The following is a 13,949-nucleotide window of genomic DNA, read 5'->3' as shown; positions in this document are numbered from 1 at the left end:
AACTGTGGAGAGGAAATTTGCATCTTGAGGGTGTGGTTTAATGTGAATGTGTTATGTTCATTATAGCCTACCCTGACAGTACTGTTGTTTGTTCCTCTTCACTCACCGTGATTGAGATAACCCCAACAGCCACCATACCAAAGATACAGTATATTGGTACTTTGGCTAAAGGAATAACAGTTGTGCTTATGATGCCAACGTTAGCTCATGAATGTGAGGATGTTTGAGTTGGAGAACACCCAAGTCGTTCATATCAGGTATGAAGGTAAGACCTAGATGCAGACCACGTTGAATAAACAATAGTATAATGATACCACAGGGGCAGGCAATAGACAGGTCAAAGCAGGCAGGGGTCAGTAACCAGAGGTGAGGCAACGGTACTGGATGGCAGGCAGGCTCAGGGTAAGCAGAGGTCAAAAATCCAGTGGAGGGGGGCAAAGGTACAGGTCGGTAGGCAGGCTCAGAGTCAGGGGCAGGCAGAGTGGTCAGGCAGGAGGGCGAGAAAAGAGAGACTGGGAAAAAGCAGGAGCTGAGAAACAAAATTCTGGTTGACTTGACAAATAAGACAAACTGGCAATAGACAAACAGAGAACACAGGTATAAATACACAGGGGATAATGGGGAAGATGGGCAACACCTGGAGGGGGTGGAGACAATCACAAAGACAGGTGAAACAGATCAGGGTGTGACAGTTTATAAAGAACAGTCGTTCTTTCAACATAACATTGGCAATGTTATGTTTGTTGTATGTGTCGTTGTCTCACGTCTCTCAAACAAGTCCGAGGCGCTGCTGTCTATATAGAAATGGATGAGCGCAGCTGTTTCACTGTTCACCCTCATTGCATGACAATTCTCCTTGCGTGTTTTGCTCTGATAATTTAGATGGGTGCTGCTAGCTATCCCGTGTTAGTGGGAAAGTGGGAAAGATGGAAATCCAAACCCAACCCTCAAATATCCAAGTTTTAAATTCCTTAATTCTCACAAATCTCTGTTTTGTAAAATAATGACTTTGTGACTAAAGTTATCCTAATTTCACTTTTTAGTAAATTTGGGGACTATAATTGATGATTATGACAACTACCGATGCCACATAGGCCGTTTTCAACCAGAGATCTTTATTTTTGAATATTTAATATTAATAACTCCCTTATTACACTCTTTGAGGAAGGAGAGGATATTCTTAATTGGCAGATCACTTTTGGAAACTTTCCATGAACCAAAACAATTCTGCTCTAATAATTCCGCATCATTTCCCAGTTTCTGCCTTAGACCATCAGTACCAAACAAAGTCATTTCTGAAATCTATATAAAGACACACATGACGAACTAAACTAGACATATGGAAATTATTATTCTCAGAAAGTGACTGCTTGTAGATATTGGACTCTCATGTTGCTTGGCAACAGCGCTAGTTTATATTGAATGATAAAATGTCTAGAATAATCATAATCTATGATCTAAATTGACATGAGACTACAGATGCAGGCATAGCTACTTATTCACCTGAGATGTGTCTGCACTGCTTTCATATATAAAATAAACATATCAGCAAATGTTTTGTCAATTTGAATGGGAGCTCACAATTTAACACACATTATTGTGCTACAGAAACTTGTGCAGGTGTTTTATTGTTTCTTGTTCTTCAGGCCACACACGCAACTCCAATATTTCTGGCGATCATGCTGTGTTTTCCCAAAACCTTCCATCAACAAGATGAACACAGAAACAGACAATAAAATTCCTTTCTCAAATAGTGTAAGTGACAAAACCCCCCAAATAAAACATTTCTACTGTCCACTGGATGATAATGAAACCACTAGCGATGGTGTTGACTTTGGTAGAGGTCATCCATTGTATCAAGCGTCCCCCTATGGCCCTAAATCAATGGGAATAAAAAGGCTCTCATCCAAGAAACGCTGCAATCCAATAGTACGTCACCCAGAAACGCTCAAAGATCAGTGTGACATCAGTTTTTGATTACCATATCGGAAAAAGAGTTCCATGTCATGACCTGATGTCTGCAGAACACAATTTGATGATTTCTCCAGAGGTGGTATCTGCATTATTGAAGAGGAAGCCGTATAAGGCCAGAGGATTTTAGTGTCTCTTGACTTGTTTCCAATAGTATAATATAATCCATCTGTCCTCTCTCAGTGTAACACAATCACTCTGTCTATCAAAACACCACGGCCGTCATGGTGCCTGAGTTGGTAACCTCACTCCTCAGCTTGAAATGTCATAAAATTGCTAGCTTTTAGGTGGTGCAGCTGGCTAAGAGGTTGTCAATAAGGCAGTCGTGAGTTTGCAAGACACTGGTCCCAAGATCCAGTCTTGGTGTGAGCTGGTGAGGGAGGAAGAGGTACTGTTAAGCATGCAGTGTGATGCATGTTACAGATGCATGTTACAGTGCTGACGTCAGACTCGGATCTGCAGTTGTACTAAGCACAACGGCTGGGGTCGCTATGGAGTGAGGTTTAGAGAGGTGCGTCACCTTGGTATAAAAGGTCAGGAGACAGGCGCAGGAATGCGTAATAGTTTTTTTTCCTTCACCCAAATTACAATGTGCCATGTACAGGCACGAAGACTAAACAAACACGTATACCAAACATAGGGTTGAGACCCAAACAAAGAGCGAGGAGTACCTCGAATAAATAAACAATCACACAATGATTATCACACGGGACGAGACCCGTAATCATCTGCACATTACACGTGGTACGAAAGCCAAAACAACACAGCACATGTACTCAAACGACCAACGGACATTGGAACAATAATCGAGAGGACAATGGTGAACAAAGGGCACACTTATACAATTACTAATCAAATGGGAATAGGGACCAGGTGTGCGGAATGACAGTTCCAGAGGGTTCCGTGACAAGGTGAGTGTAAACGGGGCTATTGAGTCATGTCAAAGAGTAGCAGATATTTGGCGCATGTAACAAATAAAATTTGATTTGATCATGATCGGATCATGTAAACCCTATGTTAATGCAAGATGTAATCTGGGTTTTGTTGTCATGGCATTTAACTGGTGCAGCTAGATTCTACTAAGAAGCTGTGTTGTGGGACAAAACTCAGTCACCATTAGTCCTGAGAGTCCCCAACAGAGCCCCTCTTTCAAATCGCATCAATTCAGGTCTTCCTGGTATGGGATGCCCTGAAGACACAACTCACAGCCACAACCATTCCATAGTTCATTTGATTCTCAGGTGTTTTTTTCTGTCCTATTCCCTAGCCATTTGCCACCGTATGTTGGATTGACGATCCAACAGAGAGCTTGTTGGGATCCCAGCGCAACCCCCCTGTAAGCAATACATCTCCTTGTCCCCCGTAGAACCTGGCTCTCAGTCTCATCCCATTCAGACTAATGTGAGAAATGTGCCCCAACACAGTAATGTCCTTCATTTGTCTCTAGTTTACAGTGATTTGTCAGTGTAATTTCCTTCTCATTAAACTCAATGAAATGGACCTAAATAAAACAACAACACCTCCTCCTCCGTTTAGAGACCTTGGCTGCCTCATTCTGGATGTTGTCAGCTCTTCTTTCCTATAAAGGAAGAGAGGAAAAATGAATCTGTCATTAAATCCATCAGTCCTGAGTTGATTGAAACAGTGTTGATTCCATTGTTTGCTTGAGAAGGAGAGCAGAGAGAAATGAAAAGCAGAGCAGAGGGGGATGAGAAGCAGAGCAGAGGGGGATGAGAAGGAGAGGGGTATGAGAAGGAGAGGAGAGGGAGAGGAGAGGGGGATGAGAAGGAGAGCGAGAGGGAGAGGAGAGGGGGATGAGAAGGAGAGCAGAGCAGGGGATGAGAAGGAGAGGGGTATGAGAAGGAGAGGAGAGGGAGAGGAGAGGGGGATGAGAAGGAGAGCAGAGGGGGATGAGAAGGAGAGGGGATGAGAAGGAAAGGAGAGGGAGAGGAGAGGGGGATGAGAAGGAGAGCAGAGGGGTATGAGAAGGAGAGGGGTATGAGAAGGAGAGGAGAGGGAGAGGAGAGGGGGATGAGAGGAGGAGAGGAGAGGAGAGGAGAGGGGGATGAGAAGGAGAGCAGAGGGGGATGAGAAGGAGAGAGATGGGGTATGAGAAGGAGAGGAGAGGGAGAGGGAGAGGGGGATGAGAAGGAGAGGGAGAGGGAGAGGGGGAGAGGGGGGGATGAGAGGGGAGGAGACGAGAGGGGGATGAGAAGGAGACGAGAGGGGGATGAGAGGGGGATGAGAAGGAGAGTAGAGGGGGATGAGAAGGAGAGTAGAGGAGGATGAGAAGGAGAGCAGAGAGAAATGAAAAGCAGAGCAGAGGGGGATGAGAAGCAGAGCAGAGGGGGATGAGAAGGAGAGGGGTATGAGATGGAGAGGGGTATGAGAAGGAGAGGGGGGGAGAGGGAGAGGAGAGGGGGATGAGAAGGAGAGGAGGGGGATGGGAGAGGAGAGGGGGAGGAGAAGGAGACGAGAGGGGGATGGGAAGGAGACGAGAGGGGGATGAGAAGGAGACGAGAGGGGGATGAGAAGGAGACGAGAGGGGGATGAGAAGGAGAGTAGAGGGGGATGAGAAGGAGAGTAGAGGAGGATGAGAAGGAGAGCAGAGAGAAATGAAAAGCAGAGCAGAGGGGGATGAGAAGCAGAGCAGAGGGGATGAGAAGGAGAGGGGATGAGAAGGAGAGCAGAGGGGGATGAGATGGAGAGGGGTAGAGGGGGATGAGAAGGAGAGAGAGAGAGGAAAAGCAGAGCAGAGGGGGATGAGAAGCAGAGCAGAGGGGAGAGAGAGGAGAGGGGTATGAGATGGGAGGAGAAGGAGAGGAGAGGGAGAGGGAGGGGGATGAGAGGGGGATGGGAAGGGGGAGGAGACGAGAGGGGATGAGAAGGAGAGAGACGAGAGGGGGATGAGAAGGAGACGAGAGGGGGATGAGAAGGAGAGTAGAGGGGGATGAGAAGGAGAGTAGAGGGGGATGAGAAGGAGAGCAGAGAGAAATGAAAAGCAGAGCAGAGGGGATGAGAAGCAGAGCAGAGGGGGATGAGAAGGAGAGGGGTATGAGAAGTAGAGGAGAGGGAGAGAGAGGGGGATGAGAAGGAGACGAGAGGGAGAGGAGAGGGGGATGAGAAGGAGAGCAGAGAGAAATGAAAATCAGAGCAGAGGGGATGAGAAGCAGAGCAGAGGGGGATGAGAAGCAGAGCAGAGGGGGATGAGAAGGAGAGCAGAGGGGGATGAGAAGGAGACGAGAGGGGGATGAGAAGGAGACGAGAGGGGGATGAGAAGGAGACGAGAGGGGGATGAGAAAGAGAGCAGAGGGGGATGAGAAGGAGAGGAAAGGGGCATGTACTTTATATGATTAGTCCTTGAGTGGTACTCTGAGGCGCTATTGTCAATAAGCATAGCTGCTGTGTGTGTGTGTATGTGGCGTGTGCGTGCTTGTGTGTGTGATGCCGTCGTCAATAAGCGGAGCCATCGATCGGTCCGGAGGGAGCAATTATTGCAGTATGAATCTGCCGAAGAGGAAATGTTATACCATCCCCCACAGCCTAATTATCCTGGACGACAATGATGAGGGGAATTTCATACAAAAAGCAAAGGCTACAAAGAGTGGCAGATATGAGTTAAACTATTCTATGTGTGGTGTTTTTGTCTTATAATGCTTTTGATCTTAAATCAAAGTTCACTGTGGTTGATATGCTAGCTACCTTCAGGAAACACGTGCCACAAAAACCTGAAACAACCCTCACTGCTCTGTCCTGCCCCATCCTGTCCCATAATACCCCATCCAGTCCCAAATGTTCCCATCCTGCCCTAATTTACCCCACCATGCCCATTCCATAAAAATGGAGCTCTATAGTAGAAAGCCCTGCCTCCATCTGTTTGTTTAGAAATTATAGGGACAATAAGGAGGCCTGCGTCTTGTAGCGTACGTGTAGGTATGTACGAAGGACCAAATCGGAAAGATAGGTAGGAGCAAGCCCATGTAATGCTTTGTAGGTTAGCAGTAAAACCTTGAAATCAGCCCTTGCTTTAACAGGAAGCCAGTGTAGGGAGGCTAGCACTGGAGTAATATGATCACATTTTTTGGTTCTAGTCAGGATTCTAGCAGCCGTATTTAGCACTAACTGAAGTTTATTTAGTGCTTTATCCGGGTCGCCGGAAAGTAGAGCATTGCAGTAGTCTAACCTAGAAGTAACAAAAGCATGGATTAATTTTTCTCCATCTTATTGGACAGAACGTTTCTGATTTTTGCAATGTTTCTTGGAAAAAAGCTGTCCTTGAAACAGTCTTGCTATGTTTGTCAAAAGAGAGATCAGGGTCCAGAGTAACGCCGAGGTCCTTCACAGTTTTATTTGAGATGACTGTACAACCACCAAGATTAATTGTCAAATTCAACAGAAGATCTCTTGGTTTCTTGGGACCTAGAACAAGCATCTCTGTTTTGTCCGAGTTTAAAAGTAGAAAGTTTGCCCGCCATCCACTTCCTTATGTCTGAAACACAGGCTTCTAGCGAGGGCAATTTTGGGGCTTCACCATGTTTCATTGAAATGTACAGCTGTGTGTCATCCGCATAGCAGTGAAAGTTAACATTATGTTTTCGAATGACATCCCCAAGAGGTAAAATATATAGTAAAAGCAATAGTGGTCCTAAAACGGAACCTTGAGGAACACTGAAATTTACACTTGATTTGTCAGAGGACAAACCATTCACAGAGACAAACTGATATCTTTCGCACAGATAAGATCTAAACCAGGCCAGATCTTGTCCATGTAGACCAATTTGGGTTTCCAATCTCTCCAAAAGAATGTGGTGATCGATCGATGGTATCAAAAGCAGCACTAAGGTCTTGGAGCACGAGGACAGATGCAGAGCCTTGGTCTGACACCAATTAAAGGTAATTTACCACCTTCACAAGTGCAGTCTCAGTACTATGATGGAGTCTAAAACCAGACTGAAGCATTTTGTATACATTGTTTGTCTTCAGGAAGGCAGTGAGTTGCTGTGCAACAGCTTTAAAAATGTTGAGAGGAATGGAAGATTCGATATAGGTCGATAGATTTTTATATTTTCTTGGTCAACGTTTGTCTTTTTCAAGAGGCTTTATTACTGCCACTTTTAGTGAGTTTGGTACACATCCGGTGGATAGAGAGCCATTTATTATGTTCAACATAGGAGGGCCAAGCACAGGAAGCAGCTCTTTTAGTAGTTTAGTTGGAATAGGGTCCAGTACGCAGCTTGAAAGTTTAGAGGCCATGATTATTTTCATCATTGTGTCAAGAGATATAGTACTAAAACATTGAGTGTCTCTCTTGATCCTAGATCGTGGTAGAGTTCCACAGTTAGGTGGTTAACTGATTTTTGTCCTCTGACGTCCTTGGGTAGGCAGAGGGGGTCTGGAAGGGCATCAAGGAATCTTTGGGTTGTCTGAGAATTTATAGCACGACTTTTGATGCTCCTTGGTTGGGGTCTGAGCAGATCATTTGTTGCGATTGCAAACGTAATAAAATGGTGGTCCGATAGTCAAGCATTATGAGGAAAAACATTAAGATCCAGAGTATGACTCTGACAGTGAGTAGGTCCAGAGACATGTTGGACAAAACCCACTGAGTCGATGATGGCTCTGAAAGCCTTTTGGAATGGGTCTGTGGACATTTCCATGTGAATATTTAAATCACCAAAAATTGGAATATTATCTGCTATGACTACAAGGTCCGATAGGAATTCAGGGAACTCAGTGAGGAACGCTGTATATGGCCCAGGAAGCCTGTAGCTATAAAAAGTGATTGAGTAGGCTGCATAGATTTCATGACTAGAAGCTCAAAAGATGAAAAAGTTTTTTTTAAATTGTAAATTGAAATTTGCTATCGAGGCCTCATTTAACACAGTGAATTCATCAGGCTTAAGCCATGTTTCAGTCAGGCCAATCACATCAAGATTATGATGAGTGATTAGTTCATTGACTATAACTGCCTTTGAAGTGAGGGATCTAACATTAAGTAGCCCTATTTTGAGATGTGAGGTATCACAATCTCTTTCAATAATGGCAGGAATGGAGGAGGTCTTTATCCTAGTGAGATTGCTATGGCGAACACCGCCATGTTTACTTTTGCCCAACCTAGGTCGAGGCACAGACACGGTCTCAATGGGGATAGCTGAGCTGACTACACTGACTGTGCTAGTGTCAGACTCCCCAAACTGGCCGGCTGGCTAACAGCCTGCTGCCTGGCCTGCACCCTATTTCATTGTGGAGCTAGAGGAGTTAGAGCCCTGTCTATGTTGGTAGATAAGATGAGAGCACCCCTCCAGCTAGGATGGAGTCTGTCACTTCAGCAGGCCAGGCTTGGTCCTGTTTGTGGGTGAGTCCCAGAAAGAGGGCCAATTATCTACAAATTCTATCTTTTGGGAGGGGCAAAAACAGTTTTCAACCAGCGATTGAGTTGTGAGACTCTGCTGTAGAGCTCATCACTACCCTAACTGGGAGGGGGGGCCAGAGACAATTCCTCGATGCCGACACATCTTTCTAGCTGATTTGTACGCTGAAGCTATGTTTCGCTTGGTGACCTCTGACTGTCCTAACATCGTTGGTGCCGACGTGGATAACAATATCTCTACTCTCTACACTCGGCAGTTTTAGCTTTAGCCAGCACCATCTTCAGATTAGCCTTAACGTCGGTAGCCCTGCCCCCTGGTAAACAGTGTATGATCTCTGGATGATTCGTTTTAAGTCTATACTGAGGGTAATTTGAGTCGCCAATGACTAGGGTTTTCAATTTGTCAGAGCTAATGGTGGGAAGCTTCGGCGTCTCAGACTCCGTAATGGGAGGAGTAGAGACAAGAGAAGGCTCGGCCTCAGACTCCGACTCGTTGCTTAATGGGGAAAACCGATTGAAAGTTTCTGTCGGCTGAATGAGCAACACCTGTTGTGCATTCCAACATCATTTTCCTCCAGAAGCCATGAGAAAGTTGTCCGGCTGCGGGGACCATGCGAGGGAATTTATACTAACGTTACTATCTGTACTTACTGGTGGCACAGACGCTGTTTCATCCTTTCCTACACTGAAATTACCCTTGTCTGAAGCTGGGCTTGCAGCACAGCTACCCTTGCCGTAAGGCGATCATTATCCTGTATATTATGATTACAGAGACTACAATTAGAAGGCATCATGTTAATGTTACTACTTAGCTTAGGCTGTTGGAGGTCCTGACGAACCATGTCCAGATAAAGAGATAAAGAGTGAAAAAGTTGAATGAGAAAAAAGTTGAGTGAGGGAAAAACTGACAATATAAACGGTAGTTAAAAAGTAAAAAACTTAAAGTTGTCAGGTAGCAAAGTAAGGTTTGCAACAAAACGCACAGTAACACGTAAACAAGTCTGCAAGTTGTGACCCTTCCCATCCTATCCCATCCTACCTCCTCTGCCTTCACCTACCCCATCCATTCCCATTTCCCCATCCTGCCCCATCTAGTATCCCCTGCCACCTCTACCCTGTCCTATATACCCAATGGCCTTGGAGAATTTATGTTTTGTGTTAAGTAAGGCTGAAGCTACTCATGTTATCTCACTCCATCAATAGCAAATACATTAACAATATCCAGTGGCTACAAACACTCTATTAATTTACCACGACCTGTCCCTACAGGGGCAGAGGGATAGTTGGAGGCAACGAGGTGGATCCCCTTACCCCTCCCTGGGAACCGGCGTCGACTCGCTGCTGGGGGATCGATGCCCATCGAGCTGGGCTGGGCGAGAGGCCATGCTGGGGGGAGAGGGTAAGAGGCTGGGCTGGGCTGGGCTGGGCTGGGCTGGGCTGGGGGGAGAGGAAGGTTGGGCTGGAGGGAGAGGGAGAGAGGCTGGGCTGAGAGCAAGAGGCTGGGCTTGGGAAAAGGGGGGCTTGAGGGAAGAGGGAGGCTGGGCTAGTGGGAGAGGGAGGCAGGCAGCCAGGGAGGAGGAAGTCCCCTGCCTCCAGCTCAGAGCGCTCCTGGTTCTCCAGGTCTCGAGTGACACTGCCCACCACCTAAGAGCCCCAGCAGAGCAGACGCAGCGGAGACGAAGGGGATGTGCTGTCCAGTATTGTAGAGGACAGGGGTAATAGATACTGTGGGCCCTGGTCCATGGCAGAAGGCTAAGACCTCCATTGACAGTTAATTGTTAGGCAGACATTGAGCCATTTATCACTTGGAGAAGAAATAGCCCTCCTCTGGCTTCCAGTAGATTTGATCCTCTTAGGTTGACATGTGTGCATCCCAAATGGCCTCCTACTCCCTATATACTGCACTACGTTTGACAAGAGCCCTTGTAGTAAAGGGAATAGGGTGTGTGACGACCCTCCCACTCTGTCTGCCGTATTCTGTCTTTGTTCTTGTTTTCTTATTAGGATGCCGGTGGGCGGAGTTGAGAGGGTCGTCAGCTACATGGGAAACACCTGGGCCAGGTGTCTCCCAGGATAAATAGACCTCTTCCACATTCATGGAGGAGACTCTCTCCATGCAGACACCCGTTGTAGATTGTGTTGTGGTTCTTGGTGGCCGTTTGTTTGTTTGCTTTGGCACCTTTCATCACCCTGCATTATCACATTCATGCATGCAAAACACTCACTTACACTACTGATTACTGATTACACACACCATTGTATATTATACTTAGTTACTTCTTTAATAAATATAGATTTTGCTACTCCTTATCTCCACGTTGTCTCCCTTTGTTACGGGCTTTGAGCCGGTTCGTGACAAGTGGGGGCTCATCCAGGATCTTTGAACTATTGGTTTGGGAGACCGTGGAGGTACGTGTTTGGATTGAATATGGTGTTTGAGTGTGATCGGCCCAGTATTGGTTGCCTTTTTTGTTTGGTTTGTGTGCTATGTTGGAGAGAGTATAATGGTTAGTTTCCAGGCCCTGCCTAGCCTGAACTCTTGTTCTACTTTCTGTTGGGACGTCAGTCTGAAGTGAGTAATCTGCTGTGTACCTCGGTGGGAGATTTGGGTAGGGTAGTGGAACTTGCTACCCGGAGCTATAGCCTTTTTCCCCTGATAGGTTTAGCGACGTGTTTCATTTTTGGAATATGTTGGGCATGGTTAATGTTTGTTATTTTTGTGTGGTGTCTGTGGACTGAGCAGTTGTCTCGGGGCACATCCGTGGCTTGGTGGAATTTGCCAGCATGCTGGGGAGTTCTATTTCCTTGCCAGCGGGCTACAGTGCGTAAATTCCCACCGCAAATCTGCACGAAGACTAGGGTTGAGTTATTGTAGGTTTTGGGAAGCTCCATATCTCATCTCTCTTCTGTGGTGCTCAGGGTGATTGTCAATTCTCGGGTTGTGTTCTGGTGTGCTCAGCAGAAGGGAAGAGCGAGAATTGTTTTTGTGTGATTATGGCGTCTTATGTAGATAAGTTCATTCGCTCTCCATCAGAGGAATTGTTAGATTTAGGTACTAAAGAACAGCTGTTGAAGGTCGCGGAACACTACAAGGTTGAGATTAGTGATAAACGTCTAAAGAATTCTATTAGGTTGATATTGAAAGCCAATCTGATGGAGAGTGGTATTCTTGAAGTTACCACCGGGCCAGCCTCTGCTGAGGATTTGTTGTCTCCCCATAACGTTACAATGGCCATTCCATCGGTTAGTCCTAGTAGCCTTCTTTTTGAACAGCAGAAAGAACTGCTTTTGTTACAGCTAGAGCATGATCGTGAGAAGCTAGAGCATGATCGTGAGAAGCTAGAGCATGATCGTGTGAAATATGAAAAGGAATTGGCATTTAAACAAGATATGGAGCGTGCTAAAATCAAGTTGCAACAAGAACGTATAGAGTTGGTTAGGGAAGGAAAGATCTCAGGGGAGAGTTTGTTTTGGGAAGGTCACCCAGATTTACCTAGGGGTAGTTCCGCTTTTGGTCGTGCCCCAGAGACATTTGATATTGTTGGGAACTTGCGGTTATTGCCTCGGTTTAATGAAAGGGACCCCGAGACATTCTTTTCGTTGTTTGAGCGGGTTGCTGACGCTAGGAGTTGGCCTGATTCTGACCGCACTTTAATGTTGCAGTGTGTGCTGACTGGTAAAGCGCAGGAAGCATATTCAGCTCTTAGTGTACACGACAGTGCCAGTTATGATAAAGTTAAAACAGCTGTGTTACAGATTTATGAATTGGTCCCTGAGGCTTACCGCCAACGATTTAGAACTTTAAAAGGGACGATAACCAGACTCATGTTGAGTTTGCGCGACAGTTATCTTTACAGTTTAATCGCTGGTGTTCTGCCTCTGCAGTTGTGACTTTCCAAGGGCTGTGTGATCTGATTATGTTAGAGCAATTTAAGGACACAATTCCTGATCGTATTGCCACTTATATTAATGAACAGAAAGTAAAGAATGTTGCTGAAGCTGCGGTTTTGGCGGACGAGTATGTGTTGACTCACAAAAGTGTCTTTGCAAAACCCCGTATTCGGAAAGAGTGGGGGTGTTCGGATAGATTTGGGCTTCGCTCACCGAGATACTTTGATTCTCGGGCAGAGTTCTATTCAACTAGGGTTGAACCTGACTCCCATGGTAAGGCTGACTTTGGGCAGGAGTGTCACTACTGTCAAGGTTCAGGTCATTGGAAAAACGAATGTCCACTTCTCAGGTCAAAGGGTGCTTACGCTAAATCTAAGCCTGCTGCGTTAGCTGCACCTGTTCCACATCAGTTCATTCTTGACTCATTTCCTCAGGCCCAGGAGAATGTGAAAGTCCATATTGATCCAGACTATTTACCTTTCATTACAGAAGGTTTTGTGTCTATGTTAGGAAGTAAAGACCTAGTGCCAGTGAAGATCCTGAGAGACACAGGTGCCTCTGAATCATTTGTGTTGGAGTCTGTGTTACCCTTTTCTGCTGAGACTGATTCGGGGAATAGTGTTCTAATTAGGGGAATAGGTTTGAACACTCTGTCAGTTCCATTGCATAAACTGATGTTGGATTGTGGGCTGGTGAAGGGTGAAGTTGTTGTGGGGGTGCGTCCTTCATTGCCTATTGAGGGTATCGACGTTATCCTTGGGAATAACTTAGCAGGTGAGCGGGTATGGCCAGTTGTGTTTCCATCTCTAGTGGTTTCCACTAAGCCGTCATTTGTTGGGATTCCTGATGAGAGTGTACAGAGTTTCCCAGAGGTGTTCTCTGCGTGTGCAGTGACACGTTCTATGAGCCGTGGCGAACTAGTCACTGCGCCGACTAATGATAATAATACAAAGTATGTCACTGTTTTCCCTGTTATCCCGTTATCTGTAACCCGCTCAGATCTAATCAATGCTCAACGGGATGACCCCACGTTGGAAGAGTTGCGTGATCAAATTGTGCCTATAGAACAGTTGGGAGATGTCGCCCATGGCTATTTTCTCCAAGAGGATGTCCTGATGAGAAAGTGGGTGTCTCATGATAGTGTTTTTCTGGGGAGGCAATTAGTCAGGTTGTTGTACCAGTTAAGCTTCGTGAGTTGGTGTTGGAAACTTCTCACAGTGACGTTGCTGGACATATGGGGGTGAGGAAAACCTACAATCGCATATTAAGACATTTCTTTTGGCCTAGATTAAAGAGGGATGTTTCTGATTTTATCAAAACTTGTCACACCTGTCAATTAACTGGTAAGCCTAATCAAGCTATTAAACCAGTACCATTGTTTCCTATTCCTGTACTCAGCCAACCTTTTGAGTATCTAATTATTGACTGTGTGGGTCCTCTGCCTCATTCTAAAAAGGGTAGCAGTTACCTGTTCACTGTGATGTGTCAGACCACTAGGTTTCCTGCTGCCTATCCTCTCCGATCTATCACGACTAAATCGGTGTTAAAAGCTTTGACTCAGTTTCTCTCATTGTTTGGAATCCCTAAGGTCATTCAGAGTGATCAAGGATCTAATTTTACCTCTAATCTGTTTGGTCAGGTTCTTCAACAGCTTCATATTAAACACAATGTGTCTAGCGCCTATCACGCGCAAAGTCAAGGAGCACTGGAACGTTTC

This window comes from Oncorhynchus gorbuscha, linkage group LG09 (genome assembly GCF_021184085.1).
Source record: "Oncorhynchus gorbuscha isolate QuinsamMale2020 ecotype Even-year linkage group LG09, OgorEven_v1.0, whole genome shotgun sequence".
In the NCBI taxonomy this organism is placed as follows: Eukaryota; Metazoa; Chordata; class Actinopteri; order Salmoniformes; family Salmonidae; genus Oncorhynchus; species Oncorhynchus gorbuscha.
The sequence above is the reverse complement of the archived record's forward strand: the minus strand, read 5'-3'. Positions refer to the sequence as shown.